Source organism: Eriocheir sinensis, unplaced genomic scaffold (assembly GCF_024679095.1).
Source record: "Eriocheir sinensis breed Jianghai 21 unplaced genomic scaffold, ASM2467909v1 Scaffold725, whole genome shotgun sequence".
Classification (NCBI taxonomy): Eukaryota; Metazoa; Arthropoda; class Malacostraca; order Decapoda; family Varunidae; genus Eriocheir; species Eriocheir sinensis.
Window position 1 is genome coordinate 78134 of NW_026112082.1, and position 21378 is coordinate 99511.

The 21378-nt window shown below is 42.9% G+C and overlaps 1 long non-coding RNA gene across 2 annotated transcripts; it reads left to right on the plus strand.

The window, feature by feature from the left end:
* The first annotated feature begins 7745 nt into the window (after window positions 1-7745).
* LOC126994131 (uncharacterized) lies at window positions 7746-9854 on the plus strand. Of its 2 annotated transcripts, none has more exons than XR_007748822.1 (3): window positions 7746-8450; window positions 8493-8950; window positions 9069-9854. It is a non-coding gene; the product is annotated as an uncharacterized LOC126994131 (long non-coding RNA). The 2 variants fall into 2 exon arrangements; XR_007748821.1 differs by having other exon boundaries at window positions 8535-8950.
* Window positions 9855-21378: the final 11524 nt, after the last annotated feature.

Genomic DNA, 21378 nt, shown 5'->3' on the forward strand with positions numbered 1-21378 from the left:
GATAATGCTGGGAACTTTATCTTGGAGGGCTAAGGGAGAGTAAGGTTGAAAATATGGAAGAGATAAAGACATAAAATAAGAGGAAAAATGATTACAGGTTCAGGAATGAGTCTGGAAACTGCGGTTTTTAAGACACTTCCACCCCTCACATCAACTACTTCCAAATGTCGAAAATGAGATCAGTCGGACTCTAATGCCTGTTTCTTAAGGTTCACGGTACAGAAGAAGGGTCAGACTGCCACCAGGGTCATAAAAGTACCCCTAGAAATGTATAGAAAGTCTCATTAGTAAGGAAGGATATATGAATTTTCTGAGTCAAGATGTATAGTAACTGTTTGGGGTTTTGATGGGTTATGTTAGGTTAGGTTAAGGGTATCTTCAAACGCATGATAGGCCTTGTCAAATGTGAGTGCTTGGGCGTCGAAATGGTTAAGAATATGGTCCTTAATCTCGAGAAACTTAGGAATTTGAATTGGGTATGATGGGGAAAGTTTAACCAGCGAAAGATTGAGAAAATAAGTCTAAGGGAACTGAATGAAGATTTGATTGAAACTTTGTGAATCTCTGGAAAATAAATCTACTCTCCGTCCATATGTATTGTTTCGTTAGTAAGCAATGCAGTTATCTTTTCTGTCCACTCCTGCTCATTTCTTCATTGCGATTTTCTATTTACACTGTTTATCTTAAGTTCGTTGGTGTCTGTCCTTTCGTGATCGTTTAAAGAAAAGAAGATGGGAAATTGGATACAAGATTGAGATACAAGGATGGGTGAATGAATTATTGAGTTAGTGAATGAATGAAACAGTGGATTAGATAATTTATTAATCATTTAAGGAGGAACCAACGATTCATGAATTAGGGAGAATGATGACCTCAGCGCTCGTTCAATAATGCAGAGGCCAGGAAGTATATAGATAAGTGAGCGTATGTATGTATGTATGTATGTATGTATGTATAAATGTATGTATAAATGTATGTATGAAGTAAAGTACACAATAAATTCCGTCTTACATGACAAAACACACACACACACACACACACACACACACACACACACACACACACACACACACACACAAATATGGTATACGTGTGGCTGATATTTTGTTTTTCTTTACAGAGACAACAAACAACAGATCAGAGGCTTGGAGGACAGGTCAGTGATGTTGTTTTGCTTTCTCTCTCTCTCTCTCTCTCTCTCTCTCTCTCTCTCTCTCTCTCTCTCTCTCTCTCTCTCTCTCTCTCTCTCTCTCTCTCTCTCTCTCTCTCTCTCTCTGTATGTTTTTTTTCTATTTGTATTCAGCGAGGCGGAGGAGGAGGAGGTGGAGGAGGAGGAGGAGGAGGAAGAGCAATTCGGTCTCACAACTGTAAAAAAAAAAAAAAAAAAAAAAAACTTGTCATCTTCCACTTTCCTTTTTCCATTTTTTATTCTCCCCGAACTCTTCCTGTCACCCCCCCCACTCTCTCTCTCTCTCTCTCTCTCTCTCTCTCTCTCTCTCTCTCTCTCTCTCTCTCTCTCTCTCTCTCTCTCTCTCTCTCTCTCTCTCTCTCTCTCTCTCTCTCTCTCTCTCTCTCTCTCTCTCTCTCTCTCTCTCTCTCTCTCTCACATTTCTTATACTTTTCTTTGTCTTTTTTTAACTTCTTTGTCTTTTCTCCCTTTTTCCTCTTTTGTTTTTCTTTCTCTATTTTTCCCTGTCCTTTTCTCTGTCTCCATCTTTTCTCTTTCATTCTCTTTTTTCTCATTCCTCGCCTTTTTCTCTTTCGCTGTCTTTCTCTTCCTCTTTCTTTTTCTCTTCCTCTTTCTTTTTCTCTTCCTCTTTCTTTGCCTTTTCTCCCTGTGTTTTTCTCTCTCTTTTTATGTCTTTTTTTCTCTGTCTTTCTATCTACATCTTTTCTTTCTCTTTATCCTTCATTTGCTCCTTCTTTCTCATTTTCTCTTCTTCTCTCTCACTTTTTATCTACCTCTCTCTATCTCACTCGCACGGTCTCTCTTTTTCCCTGTGTCAATCTGTAGACAAGTTCAACATATGCACGCTCCCTTATTCGCAGTACCGGTCATTATACACAATCATATCGCCTATTCTCTTGCATACTGACGACGCGTAGAGTCTGACCTTAGCGCGTGTTGTGTTTAGCTTATGATCGATGGGCCCGTCATGGGGTGCAAGGGGATCGCCTGGGTATTCTCATTTTTAAGGTTCACGGGTGCAGGCAAATGGTAATGTACTTCTGAGTTTGCGACGTAAATTATACATGAATGGTCTCTTAATTGCCACAGTGGACATTAATAAACTAATATACCTTGATGAGAGAAATAAGAATAATGGTTTAATATTTTATCGAGTTGACAATCATTGGCTTTATCAATATCCAATGAATATATTAAACAGTTGTTGGATAAGATAAGTATTTGATTTAAGTGGCACAATGTACATTAATGAACTAATGTACCGTGATGAGAGAATTAAAAATAATGGTTTAATTAATATTTTATCGAATTTACAATCATTGGCTTAATCAATATTCAATGGATATATTAAACAGTTGTTGGATAAGATTAGTATTTGATTCTAGTCTAAATATAATGGTTTTATATTTCAACGTGACATTTTAGGTACTGAGAAAAGAAAGAAAAAATAATAATAAAATAAAATAAAATACATAAATAAATAAAAAAAAAAAAATAGCTGGGTTTGATATTAATACATTAGTCAGACACCCTTTCATCACAAATTTAGCTTGATGAAGATGAGAAGAAAGTGATATAGATAGGCATAGGTCTTGTTTGTTTCGGGGGTAAAAACAGCCTTCCTCATATAATACACAAACATTTATTTCACGTTTAAGAGTCTGTATTTCAGCAAGAGAAACACAAGTAGCCACCTGTAGCCATATCAAGAAGCAGGTAGGTAGTATCCGGGTAATGTATACAGGTTAACAAAGCCTTTCCAAGCATTCCCTCCGCCTCGCCACGCACAGAATCCGGTAAATGTTAATTCGCCAGGTAAATTTTGGGCGCCTTTTCCCTGCGAGTGGTGCACCTTATTGGCCGGATAATTACATAGCCTCCACCTGACGCCCCTTCCCTCCCCCTGCGCCACGACCCTCCCCAGCCACCCCACCCCGCTCCCATCAGAATGCCTCCCCTACCTTCTCTTCCCATCACTTGCTCTCCTCTCCTCATCCTTCCTTCCCAATACCACCCTTCCCATCTCCGCCCTTCCTCATCCATCATCCCCTTCAATTCCCCATCACCTGCCCCCGTATCCACCCCACCCCTCTCCCAGCAGAATTCCTCCCCTACCTTCTCTTCCCATCACTTGCTCTCCTCTCCTCATCCTTCCTTCCCAATATCACCCTTCCCATCTCCGCCCTTCCTCATCCATCGCCCCCTTCATCTTCCCCATCACCTGCCCCCGTCTCCTCACCATTCACCCTTCCTTACTCCCCTCCACCGTCCCTCTCACATGACGCCCCTTCCCTCTCCCTGCCCCACAACCCCCCCCAGCCACCCCACCCCTGTCCCATCAGAATTCCTCCCCTACCTTCTCTTCCCATCACTTGCTCTCCTCTCCTCATTCTTCCTTCCCTTCACCCCCTCCGCCATTCCCCTTACCTGACGCCACTCTCCTTACTCCTCACCCCTCACCCCCCTTCTCCTCACCATTCACCCTTCCTTCCTCCCCTCCACCCTCCCCATCACCTGACGCCCTCTCCTCACTCACCCCCCTCCCCATTTCGACCCTTTTCCTCCCCTCTCACCCCTCAGTCTTCACCCCTTCCATCCCTTCCCATCACCTGAAAACTCCCACACCCTTCACTTCTAACCCTCAGCCTTCCTCTCCTTCCCTCTTTCCCATCACCTACTCCCATCTCCTCACCCCTCACTCACACCTTTCATCCCCTACACACTCCCCATCACCTGTTGCCTCTTTCCTCACCCCATCACTCTTTCCCATCACCTCTTCCACCCTTCCCATCACGTTCCTTCCCTTCACTCCTCTATCCACACTACCACCCCTCCTCTCCCCCCTCTCACCTCACCCCTCCTTCCTTCCCTTCACCTGTTGCTTCTTTCCTCACCCCATCACCTCTTCCACCCTTCCCATCACGTTCCTTCCCTTCACTCCTCTATCCACACTACCACCCCTCTCCTGCCCCCTCACCTCTCACCCTTCATCCCCTCCCTTCCTATCACCTGTTGCCTCCCCTCCACCCCACACCTCCCCCCCGGTAGACAGGTGGTGCCCGGCTCATTACCTTCTAATGAGCCACGAGAGAGCCAGGTGCAAGCAATGACGTGCCCCCCCCCCATCCCCCCTTCCCCCGCCCCCCCGTCTCCCTCCCCCTTCCCCCATCACCACCTGGCCTACCATCACCATCTGGGCTCCTCACTTCCTTCCCTTCTCTCCCATTCTTTATCTTTTCACGCCTCTTGTTTCTTTTTTTTATATATATTTTCATCTTTATTTTTAATTTCATCATATTTGTTTTCTCTGTGTGTCTCGTGTTCATCTTGTTCCTTTCTCTTTTCTCTCTTTCTGCTTATCTTATCTCGTCTCTTTTCCGTCCTCCTCCTCCTCCTCCTCTTTCTCTCTTCATCATATTACAATCTTTTATCTTTTTTTAGTCTCCCTGTCTATGCTTTCCCTGTATCCCTTCTATTATTTTTTTTTTCTCTCTTCCTTCTTTATTTACTTTACCTCGTCTCGTATCCCTTCTTCTCCTTCTCTTTCCCCAACCAATCATATTTCATCTTATTCTCTTACTCTCCCCGTCTTTATTTTTGCTTTATGCCTCCCGTTCATTTCATTCCTTTCTCATTTCCTTACTTTATTTACTCTTATCTCCTTTTCCTTCTCCTTCCTTCTTCTCTCTTACGTCTTTGTTTGTTATGATTCTTACCGCTTGATCTTTTCCTTTTCTCTTTCCTTTAAACTTTCATCTTCACTTTACTATTTTTTCCTTCGTCTATCTTTTTCTCTGCCTTTTGTTTTTCTTCTTTCTTTTTCTCTTTATTTTCTTTTTTTTTCAGTCTTCTGCTTTCTTCTTTTCCGCTATCTTCCTTTTTTGCTCTATTTTCTTTTGCTTTCTTTCTTTCTTTCTTTTTCGATCTCTTTCCACTAAAATAAAACATTGAATCTTGACAACATATTCGATTTGAGCTTTTGTGTATATATTATTATTTTTAGTTGCGGTATTTGTCAACGATTGTGGCATCTTTCTTTTTTTCTCTACTCTGACAATCCTTTCCTTCAACAATTTTTCCCTGGCATCTTTTTCTCTACTCTGACAATCCTTTCCTTCAACAATTTTTCCCTGGCATCTTTTTCTCTACTCTGACAATCCTTTCCTTCAACAATTTTTCCCTGGCATCTTTTTCTCTACTCTGACAATAATTCAACAGTTTTTCCCTGGCATCTTTTTTTCTCTTCTCTGACAATAATTCAACAGTTTTTCCCTGGCATCTTTTTCTCTACTCTGACAATAATTCAACAGTTTTTCCCTGGCATCTTTTTTTCTCTTCTCTGACAATAATTCAACGGTTTTTCCCTGGCATCTTTTTTTCTCTACTCTGACAATAATTCAACAGTTTTTCCCTGGCATCTTTTTCTCTACTCTGACAATAATTCAACAGTTTTTCCCTGGCATCTTTTTCTCTACTCTGACAATAATTCAACAGTTTTTCCCTGGCATCTTTTTCTCTACTCTGACAATAATTCAACAGTTTTTCCCTGGCATCTTTTTTTCTCTACTCTGACAATAATTCAACAGTTTTTCCCTGGCATCTTTTTTTCTCTTCTCTGACAATAATTCAACAGTTTTTCCCTGGCATCTTTTTCTCTACTCTGACAATCCTTTCCTTCAACAGTTTTCCCCTGGCATCTTTTTTTCTCTACTCTTGACAATTCTTTCCTTCAACAGTTTTTCCCTGGCATATTTTTCTCTACTCTGACAATCCTTTCCTTCAACAATTTTTCCCTGGCATCCTTTTCTCTACTCTAACAATCCTTCAACAGTTTTTCCCTGGCATATTTTTCTCTACTCTGAAAATCCTTTCCTTCAACAATTTTTCCCTGGCATCTTTTTCTCTACTCTGACAATCCTTTCCTTCAACAGTTTTTCATTGGCATATTTTTTCTCTACTCTGACAATCCTTTCCTTCAACAGTTTTTCCCTGGCATCTTTTTCTCTACTCTGACAATCCTTTCCTTCAATATCTTTTCCCTGGCATCTTTTTCTCTACTCTGACAATCCTTTCCTTCAACAGTTTTTCCCTGGCATATTTTTTCACTACTCAGACAATTCTTTCCTTCAACATTTTTCCCCTGGCATATTTTTTCTCTACTCTGACAATCCTTTCCTTCAACAATTTTTCCCTGGCATCTTTTTTCTCTACTCTGACAATCCTTCAACAATTTTTCCCTGGCATCTTTTTTCTCTACTCTGACAATCTTTTCCTTCAACATTTTTTCCCTGGCATATTTTTTCACTACTCTGACAATTCTTTCCTTCAACATTTTTTCCCTGGCATATTTTTTCTCTACTCTGACAATTCTTTCCTTCAACATTTTTTCCCTGGCATCTTTTTCTCTACTCTGACAATCCTTTCCTTCAACAATCTTTCCCTGGCTCTTGTTTAGTCACATAATGAAGCTGTCACGCGCCCCTCCAGCCCTCGCCCGTATCACCTTCCCTCTCTGACAAGCGGTTGGTCCTCTGCTTTTCTTCATTTTTTCCTCTTTCTTCCTTTTTTTTCTTCGTATCTTCCTCCTTCGTCTACTTTTCTTCCTCCTTTTTTTCCCCTTTTTCTGAATTTTTTCCCTGTATTCCTTTTCTCCCACTTCCTCTTTCGTTTGCTTTTTTTCTTCCTTTTTTCCTCTTTTTTACTCTTCGATGTTGTCCTTTTCTTCGTCTCCCTCTTTCGCTCTGTTTTTCTTCCTCCTTTTTTTCCTCTTTCTTACTTTTTTCCATCGTCTTTTTTTCCGTCTTCCTTTTTCGCTCCCCTTTTCTTCTTCCTTTTTTTCCTCTTTCTCACTTTTTTCCTTCGTCTTTTTTTCCGTCCTCCTTTTTCGCTCCCCTTTTCTTCTTCCCTTTTTTCCTCTTTTTCACTTTTTTCCGTCGTCTTTTTTCGGTCCGCTTTTTTCCATCCTTTTTTTCCCTCTTTCCTTTCTCTCCCCGTCGTCCTTTTTTCCGTCGTCCTTTTTCGCTATCTTTTTATTTTTCGGTATTTTTCTTTCTTTATCGGTATTTTTCTTTTTATCTTTCGGTAATTTTATTTTTATTTTTCGGTATTGTTCTTTCTTTTTTCGGTATTTTTCTTCATTTCGCCATTTTCTTCCTTTTTTCGCTTTCTTTTCTTCTTTTTCGCTGTCTTTCTTTTCCTTTTCTTTCCTTCTTTTTCGCAGTCTTTCCTTCTTCGCTATCTTCCTTTTTTCCGCTTTTCTCTTCCCCTTCCCTTTCCTTTCCTTTTACCATCCCATTTTCCCTTCCTCATCCCCTCCTCCTTCCCTTCCTCTCCCTCTCCTCCTCTCCATCTCCTTTCCCTCCCTTACCCACTATTCCACCCCACCACCCACCCACCCCTTCTTCCTAGTCCTCTCCCCATCACCCCTCCTCTTCCCCCTCATCCTCCCTATCGCCCACATCAGCACCTTCTGTTATCATATTAGTTTCCCTTCCTCCTCCTCGTACCCACTTACAAGATATAACTCCCCCCCCCCCCCCCGCCCCTTGATCTATTATTGCATCAACTATTCAGCAGACACAAGAGAACCAGCCGGCATACTAATAACACCTGCTTACACAACCACACCTTGAGTTTATTATCATTATTGTTACTATGCTATTATCAACACTGGGGCATATTCTTTGTTTTACCATAATACTTTTTTTTCTCTCTTTTTCTAGTATATAATTTTCTTTCCATTGAGGTATTCAGTATATGTTTTTTTGTTTTATTTCATTTTTACGTTATTTTATCGACTCCGGCACCTCTAATATAGACATGCGAGTAACTCATTCTAAGCGACGGTTGTGTTTCTGGTTATGTTGCACGATGTAAATTTTGCAGGATTCAAAGTTTATTCTTCCCTCACAAGAATCAATGGCGGGTCGAGGTGTTTAGTTGTCGCCGCTTATATAAGAAAGATGCAGTAAGTAAGAAACGCCTTTTTAAACTCGTGTGTATAAGTTACCCGCCTCATGCGCAGAGCCTTCCAATTCATTCAGCGGCAGGAATACCTCTTTGGACAACTGGTTAATCAAAGACTGGTTCTCCAATCTAGCCGGTCGCGTGTTCGATCCCCGTCGCTGGTCAAACCCTCTCCGGGCCTGAATTAATTCCTAGTGTGTTTTGTGACAGGCTGAGGTCGTGTAGACGTGTCGTAAAGTGAAAATTCAGTGAGGTAAAGTGAAAATTCATTGTCGTAAAGTGAAAATTCATTGTCGTAAAGTGAAAATTCATTATCGTAAAGTGAAAATTCAGTGAGGTAAAGTGAAAATTCATTGTCGTAAAGTGAAAATTCAGTGAGGTAAAGTGAAAATTCATTGTCGTAAAGTGAAAATTCAGTGAGGTAAAGTGAAAATTCATTGTCGTAAAGTGAAAATTCATTGTCGTAAAGTGAAAATTCATTGTCGTAAAGTGAAAATTCATTGTCGTAAAGTGAAAATTCAGTGAGGTAAAGGGAAAATTCATTGTCGTAAAGTGAAAATTCAGCGGCGTTACAAGTTTAACAAGAGGCAACCCTAAATTAGTATCTTGTGTTGGTATTGAGGTTTATTAACTCCAAAACTCACCCCAGTTAACATACAATAACTCCATCAGCCCAGGTCTCAAAATCAAGCTCAACCAACCATTAATTGTGCTCTGAAATCCTTTTTACACTAAGCATTTACATCTATTCCTTTATTCACCCATAATCCTCTTAGGCTAACTCCATCAACCCAGGTCTTAAAATCAAGCTCAACAAACCATTAATTGTGCTCTGAAATCCTTTTTACTCTAAGCATTTACATCTATTCCTTTATTCACCCATAATCCTCTTGAGCTAACTCCATCAACCCAGGTCTCAAAATCAAGCTCAACCAACCATTAATTGTGCTCTGAAATCCTTTTTACTCTAAGCATTTACATCTATTCCTTTATTCACCCATAATTCTCTTAGGCTATGTAGGTAACTCTTAGGACTCACGCTGAAGGGGCTATTACACTGGTCAAATTTTCCGTGGATCTTCAGTCAAACCACGATTTCCGCTCGCGTGGTTCACATTTGTTTCTTATTATTGCTGATGATGATGATGGTGAGTAATACCGTCGTCCTTCAGTGAAATCTACCGTTGCTTTGGAAGATCGTGGACACGTCAGAAAACCACGGAAATAGGAGAACCACACCAGCGGAAATCGTGGTTTGACTGAAGATTTGACTTTTGGGCACTATTCTATTCAGGAGCAGTAAGTAGCGGGCTTTTTTTTCATTTTTTTTTTTAGGCTCTTGCACTGCCGCCTCTACTGTAAAAAAAAGATCCACGGAACATTTGCCCAGTGTAACAGCCCCTTTATATGAGAGGGGAAATTAACATCTTCCTTACACATATATCCACGTTATAATAAATGTTCACTTCTTCCATTCCACACTCCCGCATCCCTCTACTTCAGGTCCCTCTTCTTCCTTATTTTCTTAAAGACATCTGGTTATTTCCTGTTCATTTTAGTTCCCATTCTTCTCATACTTTTTCTTTTTGTTATTATTTTCTTCCTTTTCCGCTATCTTTTTTTTATTTTTCGGTATTTTTCTTCCTTTTTCCTTTTCTTTCGTTCTTTTTCCCTTTCTTTCCTTCTTTCTTCTTTTCTTCCTTTTTCCTTTTCTTTCCTTCTTTTTCGCTTTCTTTCTTTTTTTCCTTTCTTTCATTTTCTTCTTTTCTTCCTTTTTCCTTTTCTTTCCTTCTTTTTCGCTTTCTTTATTTTTCCCTTTCTTTCCTTCTTTCTTCTTTTCTTCCTTTTTCCTTTTCTTTCCTTCTTTTTCGCTTTCTTTATTTTTCCCTTTCTTTCCTTCTTTCTTCTTTTCTTCCTTTTTCATTTTCTTTCCGTCTTTTTCGCTTTCTTTCTTTTTTCCTTTCTTTCCTTTTCTTCTTTTCTTCCTTTTTCCATTTCTTTCCTTCTTTTTCGCTTTCTTTATTTTTCCCTTTATTTCCTTCTTTCTTCTTTTCTTCCTTTTTCCTTTTCTTTCCTTCTTTTTCGCTTTCTTTCTTTTTTCCTTTCTTTCCTTCTTTTCCGCTGTTTTTCATTTATTCTCTTTCTTCTTTTTCAACTACTACCACTACTACTACTACTACTACTACTACTACTACTACAGCCACTACTACTACAGCAACTTAAATTCAAAATACTACTTTTTTTCACTTCCTTTGCGTTTTCTTCTTTCACTCATTCTTCCACACTGAACTCTACTGCCCATCTCTGTTCCAATTCCTCACCTTCAAACTCCCTTCCAATATCCTCTCCTCCTCTTCCTCCTTCTCCTCCTCGGCCGGACACAATACATTCCTCTCGCCTTCTCTTCCTTTCCCCGCTCGCCCTACGCTGTCTGCATACGCTATATATCCGCTCCTCGCTGGCCGGTCTCGCATCACACAATATCCCCAGAGCGATACGTGGCCTGTTCTCCTACTCACCTTGCTTCTGCTACAACAACAACATAATCTATTTTAACCTAACCTGACTTGACCTCACGTAACGCAACCTAACCTGACATAATGTAATATGACATGACCTGAGCTGACCTGACCTAGCCTCTCCTAACTTAACCTTACGTAACCTACCCTTACCAAATGTATTGTAGTCTAACCAAGCCAAACCAATTAAGCCAAACCTTCCTAACCTAACCTAAGCTAACCTAACCTAAGATAACCGAACCTAACTTAACCTATCTCACTAACCGAACCTAATCTAAGCTAACCGAACCGAGCATAACACACATATCATTACAAACAGTAGCATAAACATAACATCAACATTACCATTAACATTAACAGCAATAACAACAAACACACCTACTACTAATTAATGAGAAATCTGTAGCACCGGTAGGCTCTCCTGAAGGACCCGACAATCGACCACCGCCAGTCAGTGAAGCGCGCGAATGATATTTAAAGTGCCTGCCGTGATGTATGACTTGCCGGGCCCTCGCTTAATCCTCTCTCTTCCTCTCCATTCGTCCCGTCTACGTTTCCCTTCCTCTTCCTCGCCCAGTGCTCTCCTGATCAAAGTCGCTGACGTCAGGATTGATTGATGGATCTGGACAGCATGTGGGTAATCTTCAGCCACTCAGCGATGACTAGAAACTGCCAGCTGGTTACGGCAGGACTCGAACCTTGGTCTCTGTGTTGACAATGTACGGGCACTAACGACTCTGCCACCAATTCCCGAACCACTACTACTACAACCAACACCACTTCTACTTCTACACTACTACTACTACTACTATTGTTCAAATTCTGGCTTCTTATCTTTTTCCTTCCTCCTTTTCCCCATTTTTACTTGTTCGCCATCAATAATCTTGATATACTTTTATTCTTCTATTTTTTATCACTGTTTTCTCTTAATATTTTCACTCTTTCTTTTCGTGTGTTTCCTCTTCTCTATTCGTCGTCAGTTCTAATGTGTTTTTTTTCTCTTAAAAAAATATCCCTTCTTCTGTTTCTTATATTTAACTATTGATTTTCTACTTTTTCTCTTCTGCTTCAACTTATTTTTCCCACTTCCAACTTCTTAATCTCCTCATTTCTTCACCTCCTACTCTTCTTCATCAACCTCCTCCTCCTCCTGACCTGTCCCACTATATATTTCCACGTGAAACTGGCGGGTGGGGTGGCGGCGGGTGCCGGGTCAGCCCCGCCCCGCATCGTTGTATTCCAACGTTGTTAAGTGTCGTGGCATTTTTACAAAATCTTCATTATTATCCTAAAAAATAAACAATCTTAATCTTAACACTATATGACCTTATTGGATTATCCAGTTATTTGATAAAATTTATTTAAGTAGTAAATAGCTGACATATGAAAGGAAGCGAGAGGTGTTATGTGTGGCAAGGTGCGGGGCGGGGCAGACCCCGCAGCCGCCGCCACCCCACCCGCCAGTTTCACGTGGAAATACAATACACTGACCTTATTCAATCTGACCTGACCTGAAATGACCCGGCCCGACCCTCACCACCTCGCTTACTTTCCCGAGGCAACCAACAGGATCTCTGAGGCCTCTGAGGACTGCACATACACACATAAACACACACACACACACACACACACACACACACACACACACACACACACACACACACATACCTGTCGACACCCTAAATAAAAGTAAAGAATTACCTGTCCCAGAGGACTTGCTGAATGGCTTTCTCTCTCTCTCTCTCTCTCTCTCTCTCTCTCTCTCTCTCTCTCTCTCTCTCTCTCTCTCTCTCTCTCTCTCTCTCTCTCTCTCTCTCTCTCTCTCTCTCTCTCTCTCTCTCTCTCTCTCTCTCTCTCTCTCTCTCTCTCTCTCTCTCTCTCTCTTATTCTTTTTAACTTTTTTCTTTCTCTTCTTAAATTTTCTTTCGCTCTATTTCTCTTTTCTTCTTTTTCTTTCTATTTTTTTCTCTTTCTTTCTTTTTTCTATTTCTTTTTTTGTCTTTCCTTTCTTCTTTCTCAATTTCTTTTCTCTCTCTCTCTCTCTCTCTCTCTCTCTCTCTCTCTCTCTCTCTCTCTCTCTCTCTCTCTCTCTCTCTCTCTCTCTCTCTCTCTCTCTCTCTCTCACCTTCGCATACCTTCACAAATCCCGCCATTCTTCTCTTCCTTTCTTCCTTCGTTTTCTCTCCCACCACTTCATATATTTTTTCCCTCACTCGCAACCTCCTTTCTCATTCGCTTTATTTTTTCTTTTCTCTCCCTCCTTCCTCTCCTCCCTCCCTCCCTCTCTCCATCCATCCTCACATTTATCTCCTTCTACATACATCACGCCCCCCCTCCCCCCCCCCAAACCCCTCTCCTTCTTCCATCCCTCCTCCTCCTCCTCCTCCTCCTCCAGTTCTCCCTCCCTCCATTTTTTCCTCCTTTATTACTTCCCTCTCTCCCTCTTTTTGAATACACACACACACGCACACACACACACACACACACACAGACACAGACACACACACACACACACACACACACACACACACACACAAGCACTGCAGTTCAAGGATTGAGGGACCGAAAACCTTTGATGCGCGGGGCAAAAAATATAAATTTGTATATCTCGGGGCGGGGAAAAAAAAATATATATACGTAAGGAAAAAGAAAATAAGTGGGAACAGAATTTTTCAGAAAACCCAACATGAAATGCGACAACTCTACGCTGAGGAGGAGCAAGAGGAGGAGGAGGAGGAGAGAGAAGAGAGAGAGAAATGCATGATGATGCTGAGAGAGAGAGAGAGAGAGAGAGAGAGAGAGAGAGAGATTTTTTTTTAATCAATCACATATGGCATACGCCGGGGGTCACATAAGATCATAAGGAGACTGTAAGAGACTGCTAGGCCTATACAAGGTAGCTCCTGTGAACCTAACCCCACCTAGCGTCACTATCCATAAATTCATCTAACCTCTTCTTGAATGTGTCTATCGCACTCACAACACGACTGCCAAGCCTGTTCCACTCGTCCACGACTCTATTGGTAAACTAAATGTTGCATATGTCTTGGTTGAATCTGAATTTATCCAACCTAAACCGTAGATTGGTGAGGCATGACCTTCCCTTTGTGGACCCGTGCTGGGAGTCGTGGATTAAGCAGTGTTTTTCTAGACGATCCCGAATGCTCCTGGCTAATGTACACTCCAGCATCTTGCCTACAACTGACGGTAAGCTAATTGGGTGATAGTTAGAAGTGACTGACCTGTCCCTCTTTTTGGAAATCGGTGTCATGTTAGCTACTTTCCATAGACTAGACAAAACCAGAATTTACGGACATCTTCAACATATCGGCTGAAGGGTCACTGAGGACCTCCTTGCATTCAGAGGCTTTCGGCCCTCTCAACAACCATTTCCCAAGGCCACAAAGGAGGTAAGTTGGGTTCCCACGAGTGTTTCTCTGCCTTCATGGTGTAGAAGCCTTGTCACATTATCACTAGGCTCATAAAACTACCCATGGAAATACTGTTACATGTACGGAAGCTTTATCAAATGTGGGTGTGTTAGCGCCGAAACGTTTGAGAATATGTGCCAAGGTCAAGGCCTTTTTTATTTCACTGCAGAAAGAGGGACCAAGAGCAACACAAATTGGAAAATAGTCCGCACCGCTGCTCCGAACGAAATGATGCAAAAACAGATCATGTTCAAATCATGTTCGGCAGTTATTTTATTCCTTTGGTGATTTTTCCACACTCCTCGTGGCCCCTCATATGTACCGTTTATAAGAGAGTTTCCTCTTTTTGGGGTGCTCCAGCCCTGGCCCTGTTGCCGGAGCCACACATGAAACAAGACCAAAGGGGGCGGGGGATTCAACGCACGAACCATTCTGGGTCAACAGCACCCGGGGGTACTGGGCAATTTCTTTCTTCCTATTTAAGGTTAGCCAAGCACCCATTGTCCCAACTTTACCTTGAAGTACCTATTAGGGCTGGATAGGCCTAGGAGCCGCCCAGTTACCCGGAAAAGCTCTCCTAGATAAAGGCAAATGTTTCCAAGACGCGTATCCTGATCTACTTTATAAATTTGCTATACACTGTACAAGTTTCACACAAGTGAAAAGTTACTATTAGAAACGAGCTTAATACACTCACACTGTCTACTTCAAGAGCAAGTCGTAGCTAATACTAACCGATTTTCAGTGTGAACTCGTTGTTGGGACGCTTTGTTTGAAAAATAAAAGAACTGGCAATTATTTCGATTGGAAAAGATTAATACACTTTCATATATTATAAATGAAATCGACAGCGAAGCCTTTGACACTTACTAATTTCAAAGAAGGACTTGGAGAATTTTAAAAAACGCGAGGTTCGCCAGCTGACGGCGTGGCTGACACGTGACAGAACATGACCAGCAGCGTTGCCAGCTTTACGGTGATCATCTCGACATGGGATACTTGAAACACCTTTAGAAGCGTTGAATTTCCTCAGGTACAAAATCTATAATGATGATCTTGCGATATCTTACAGCAATCGTACGAGTATCACAGTTTTCGTGCGATAAATGGAAACTCTGTTTAAACGGTGTGCCTGTGTTGGTCAATTGTTGCATCCCTGCCATAAATCCTCTCGTTACCTGCGGCGACCTCACCTGTCCCACGCACCTGTTCCGGATGGGGGGGGGGAGGGGAGGGGAGGGGAGGGGGGAAAATCGCACCTATTCAGTCCTATCAAAAAACCCTTTCACGTCGCAGATCATCTCAGACACTCGGCAGCTCCACAGGTTGGCTCTGCCGTAGTGTGACTGGGGAATGGCAGTCATTTCGATCCGACGGATATCAGTCAGGCTCACCGAGGGGTAACATGAACCAACTCTGGCACACACACACACACACACACACACACACACACACACACACACACACACACACACACACACACACACACACACACACACACACACACACACATACACACACTCATACAGTCAGAGCAGCCTCCTACAAGCTGTACATGCTGCGTAGACTCAGAACGCTGGGGGCACCGGCTGCTGAGCTGTGCAGTATTTATTCATCATTCATACTGCCAAAGTTAATGTATGCCTCCCCGGCGTGGTCATCGTCCCTTACCCTCACCCAACAACAGCAGCTTGAGAGGGTTCAAAAGAGGGCATTCAGGGTCATTTTAGGCCCTGACTACCACGCCAACGACAATGCCCTGGCCACCCTGAGTCTCCCGAGGCTCTCTGACAAGCGAACCGACCGTTACAAACGTAGCGCAGTGCCCGCGATGGTGCGGATGATAAACAATGCCCAGTGACAGTCATACCCAAAGGGCCGCGGTGGAGATTAGCACCTCGCCGCTACCCCTCTAAGTGCCCCCTTCACACCACCCTCCCTCTCCCTTATGTCTCTATTTTTAGCTCTCCCAAACCACCCCCCACCCTCTCCCTCCCTCTAGTGTAGCCTATTTACTATTAGTTTATTGTATTTTTTATTTGTATATTTTCATCCTAACGGCTGCCTTACATTAATAAACCTATTATTATTATTACACACACACACACACACACACACACACACACACACACACACACACAGAACCGTAACACAACAAGGTCACACTCGAACCAACTCGAGTACTGTTAGCGTTGGTTCGATCTCGTTGAGGGCGGAGCAGCGGGAGTCGGCGGCCCGGGCGGATAATCACGTGCAATGTATTATGTATTTATGTATAGTTCTCTCTCTCTCTCTCTCTCTCTCTCTCTCTCTCTCTCTCTCTCTCTCTCTCTCTCTCTCGTTCCCTTTAATGTAGCAAGGGTGAAAGCGGCCACTGCAGCATAATGTTGATAGCAAGTAGGGGTGGTAGGGGTGGTAGGGAAGTTGAAGGGGGCGGTAGGAGTAGGGGTAGTGGTGGTGGTGGTGGCGAGGGTTGAGCGTAATGGTGTGGAAGCTTCGTTAACAGCTGCAGGTAATTTTTTCAGTAGTACTCGAAGTGGTATAAGTTACTAGTGGTAGAAATATTATCATAAGTAGACATATTAGTATTAGTGGAATGATTATTAGTACGTTGTTCACCAAATTCCTGTCCCATTTGCAAATACATCTAACTCCCTTATAAAGCTTTGAATTGTTTCCCTCAACCACACGTCCACTCAGTTTGTTCCACTCATCCACTTTTTTTCACAACAAAGGAGACAGCTCAAGGGCACAAAAAAGGAAACAATAATAAAAAAAGCCCACTACTCGCTGCTCCTAAAAAGAATCCAAAGAGGTGACCGAAAGAGGGGTTCATGAAGAAGCTCTAACCTATATCCTTCCTGTACTTGAATTTTTTAATTGATACTCGTTACTGTGTGTTGTGAGATCAGTCTCTGACACTAGTAAACAGTCTAAACCGCCCTTGTTAATCCCTTTAATCCCTTATAAAACTTCATTAACACTTAAAGCGCGGGCTAGATTTTGCCACCCCTGTTCTGCCACGCGGGCATATTCACTCAAAAACACACCTCACTTCAACCTCAATATCTTCTCTCCGACTGAGCTAACGTAAGGCGTTAACTTACCACTGATAATGTAAGAGAGTGTTTGTGGGCATTGTAGGAAAGAAAACGGCATGTTTACTGTACTTGACGACAAACTAATCAAATCTGGCGGCGCGTTCATTAAAAAAATGCCATGTCCACTATTATGGACACCCGCGCTTTAAGGGTTAAATTCTCACGCAGTGTAGGTCTTTCCAAAAAATGTAAGCTGCGTTTTGTAGGTCTTTCAGTACGGTAAGCTTCCAAGACCTTGAATCATTTGAGTCATTCTACTCGATTTCGCCTCAAGAGAATCCTTCCTGTAACAAAGGCACAGAACTGAACAGCATAATCCAGGTGAAGCCTAACCAATGGCAGATACAATATAAGGATAACCTCAGTCCTTGAAATAGTAGTGGTAGTGGTAGTAGTAGTAGTAGTAGTAGTAGTAGTAACGGTAGCAGTGCATGCGTGTGGCTGCACTTGTCAGATATGTTTAAAAATTCCTCCAAGCCACACTCCGGCAGCAAGACAATGACACAAACACTCACATAAACACTCACGTTTGGAGATGCACCGCGGCTCAGCGTGCGCGGCCAGTCAGGTGTCCGTCACGTCGGTCTGCCGGGGTAAAAGCGTCAGTAAACGTGCTTCTACAGTCTTGTCATACACCTTCATAACATATCAAATAAGCGGCAACATCTCTTTGCTCTGAAACCACCAGTGAAAGGGGAGTTGAGTTTCATATTACTAAAACTTTCATCACTCAGCTCACTCCGTTGATCTGCGAATTCGAATACAGATCATTTTCGTGCAAAACATCGACTTTTGCTTTTAAATATGAAACTGAACACGCTGATATCTGTATGCCTCGTTATGATGTCACGCATAATTTGCATTAGTTATATATTAAAAAAAGCAGGATAGAACATGTTTTAAGCACACGGTGACAATAACTTAGCCTGGTATTACAAGACACTTTGCCACATCACATCAGCTATTTCTAAAGGTCAAAAAGGGGATCAATCGGGTTCTAATGAGTGTTTCTTTAGGTTCACGGTACAGAGGAAGGGTCAGACTACCACCAGGGTCATAAAACTACTCCTGGAAATCCCCCAAACTCTTACGAAAGCCTTGTCAAATATGTGTTTCTTTAGGTTCACGGTACAGAGGAAGGGTCAGACTACCACCAGGGTCATAAAACTACTCCTGGAAATGCCCACAACTCCTACGAAAGCCTTGTCAAATATGTGTTTCTTTAGGTTCACGGTACAGAGGAAGGGTCAGACTACCACCAGGGTCATAAAACTACTCCTGGAAATCCCCCAAACTCTTACGAAAGCCTTGTCAAATATGAGTTCTTGGGCGCCGAAATATCTCATAATACGACTCTTAAATCTCACGCCTTGACCAACGGACCAAAAAACACGTTACATTTAAGTGACCGACCGTGAAAATATGCATATAAAAATCACTCCTCTCCACCCCCCCCACTCCCCCCACCCCACCCAGCCTCACCTCCATTACTATCTAGCATCACCTGGCGGGGTTTCACAGTTTGATGTTCACTCGGGTATTTAAACCCTCCATCCCAACAGAAAATCCCTAATGGGCGATCATAATTAATAAAATGTCATGTAAATATTCGGTTCAGTCAGAGCTTCACTTAGTCGAGTAAACACAGCGGCCTCAGACTTCCGGGACTCGCGAAACGTTTGTATAGAGAAGGAAGGAGAAAGGTGGAGAGAGAGGGGAAGAAAGGATAGGGAAGGGGAGGAAACGGAGAGAAACAAGTAGGAAGAAGAGTTGGAGAAAGGGTAGAAAGGGGAGCAAGGTTAAAAGAAGTAGAAACCAGAAACAGAGGAACAATTAGTCTGGTCATTAGTGTTTTTAAGTTAGTGAAAATTACCGAGACCTTGACTAATGATAACCCTGGCGTGTCCTACAACTCTCTTCTTCAATCCAAAGGGAGGGAGAAGAGGAGAGGGGCGGGAAGAAAGGGAAGGAAAATGGAGGGAACGGAGAGGAAGAGATAGGATGAGGAGCTAACATGGAGAAGAGATGGAAGGAAGGAGAAGAAGAGGGAGAAAAGGAGGAAGGAAAAGGGTAGGGAGAGAAGGAAGAGGAGGAGAAGGAAAAGGAGAGGAAGAGGGAAGAGAGCGAAAAGAAAAAGGAGAGAAAGAATGGGAGAAGAAGAGGGAGAGAAAGAGAGGAAGAGAGGGAGAGAAAGAGAGGGAGAGAGGGAGAGAAAGAGAGGAAGAAAGGGAAAGAGGAGAGGGAGAGAAAGAGAGGAAGAAAGGGAAAGAGGAGAGGGAGAGAGAGAGAGAGAGAGAGAGAGAGAGAGAGAGAGAAGGGAATAGAGAGGGAAAGGAGAGGGAGAGAGAGGGCGGAGGAGAGTCCAAGTGTGTGTGTGTGTGTGTGTGTGTGTGTGTGTGTGTGTGTGTGTGTGTGTGTGTGTGTGTGTGTGTTGGTCAATTGTTGTATCCTTGCCATAAATCCTCTCGTTACCTGCGGCGACCTCACCTGTCCCACGCACCTGTTCCGGGGGGGGGGGGGGATGGGAGGGGGGAGGGGAGGGGGGAGGGATAGGTAGAAGGAGTAATAATGGAGAAGAGATGGAGGGAAGGAGAAAGGAAGGGAAGGAAATGGAAGGAGAAGGAAAGGGAAGTGGAGGAAGAGAAGGAGAGGGGAAGGGAGAAAGAAAAGGAGAGAGAAGAGGAAAGAGAAAGGAAGGGTAGGGAAAGGAAAGAGAAGGAAAGGGAAGTGGAGGAAGAGAAGGAAAAGGAAAGGGAGAAAGAAAAGGAGAGGGAAGAGGAAAGAGAGAAGAGAAGATGGAGGAGTGTTCAGAAAGTGGAAAATGAAGGAAAAAAAGAGGAATAACTGAATGAAAGTGAGAGAAAGAAAAGGAGGAAGAGAAAAGTAATAAAACAAGGAAAAAAAAGGAAAAGGAGGAGAGCGGAGGAAGGGAGGAAAAATGAGGAGCTGAGGAGAGCAAGGAACAGTAAAGGGAGGAAAGAGGAACACAAAAAAAGATTAAAGTGGAAGAGAGGAGAGTGGAAGAAGGTGGAGGAAAGGGTTTGTGGAAATGGGAGGGAAAGAGGAATGATTGAAATATGGAAGAGGAAAGGGCAACAGGAGCAGAAAAAAAAAAGACAGAGGAAATGGAAAATAAAGAGGAAAGTGAAAGCGGGCGATGAAAAAGGAAGGAAGGAAGGATGGACGGAAGGATGGGAGGGAGGGAGGGAGGGACGGAAGGATGGGAGGGAGGGAGGGAGGGATGGATGGAGGGAGGAGGAGGAGGAGGGAAGGATGGAGGAGGGAGGAAGGACGGAAGGATGGGAGGAGGGAGGGAAGGAAAGGATGTGAGTGTGTGTGTGTGGCAAACTTAAAGTGTGTGTGTGTGTGTGTGTGTGTGTGTTTTGTTAATTGACCTATCTTTCGGCCACTCCTCTAAGCCTTTTGGAGGAGCAGCGAATAGCAGGCTTTTGTTTTCATTGTTGTTTCCTTTCTTTTTTTGCCCTTAAACCGTCCCCTTTGCTGTAAAAAAGTGTTGTTGACTTCTAACCCCAAAATTATACATCTCAAAATTTTAACTTAGCGCTACCTTTGAGATGCCGGCCTTAACCCCTTGGCTGCAGATTTCCTACAGTCAGACCTCACCAAGCTACAGGAATGGCGCAAAAAGTGTCTGCTACAATTCAGTGAAGAAAAATGTAAAGTCCTGGACCTTGGGAGGGAAAATCCAGCACACCAATACCACATGGGGAACACTCCACTATCCACCACAGAGCCAGAGAAAGACCTGGGACTGTATGTTACCAGGCTACCAGTGAAGGCCAAATCCGTGCCAATCGCAGCGGACGGGTTAATGATGTATACCTTGGTGAATACGGTGAAGCGATATCGAAGTCTAACCTTGTTTCAGAAATACATTAACACTTCCAAACTAATATACTAAGAATGAATCAAACAAAGGCTATTATTGGGTAAAGATCGTGGGGAAACTGTGTCGCTCCTTGATGACCTGAGAAGAGAAGGAAGGGGGGGGGAGGTTGGGAGGGAAGAGGGAAGGAAGGGAAGAGGGAGGGAAGGGAAAGTGGAGGAATAAGTAGGAGTAATAATGGAGAGGAGATAGAGGGGAATAGAAAGGAAGGGTAGGGAAAGGAAAGAGAAGGAAAGGGAAGTGGAGGAAGAGAAGAAGGAAGAGG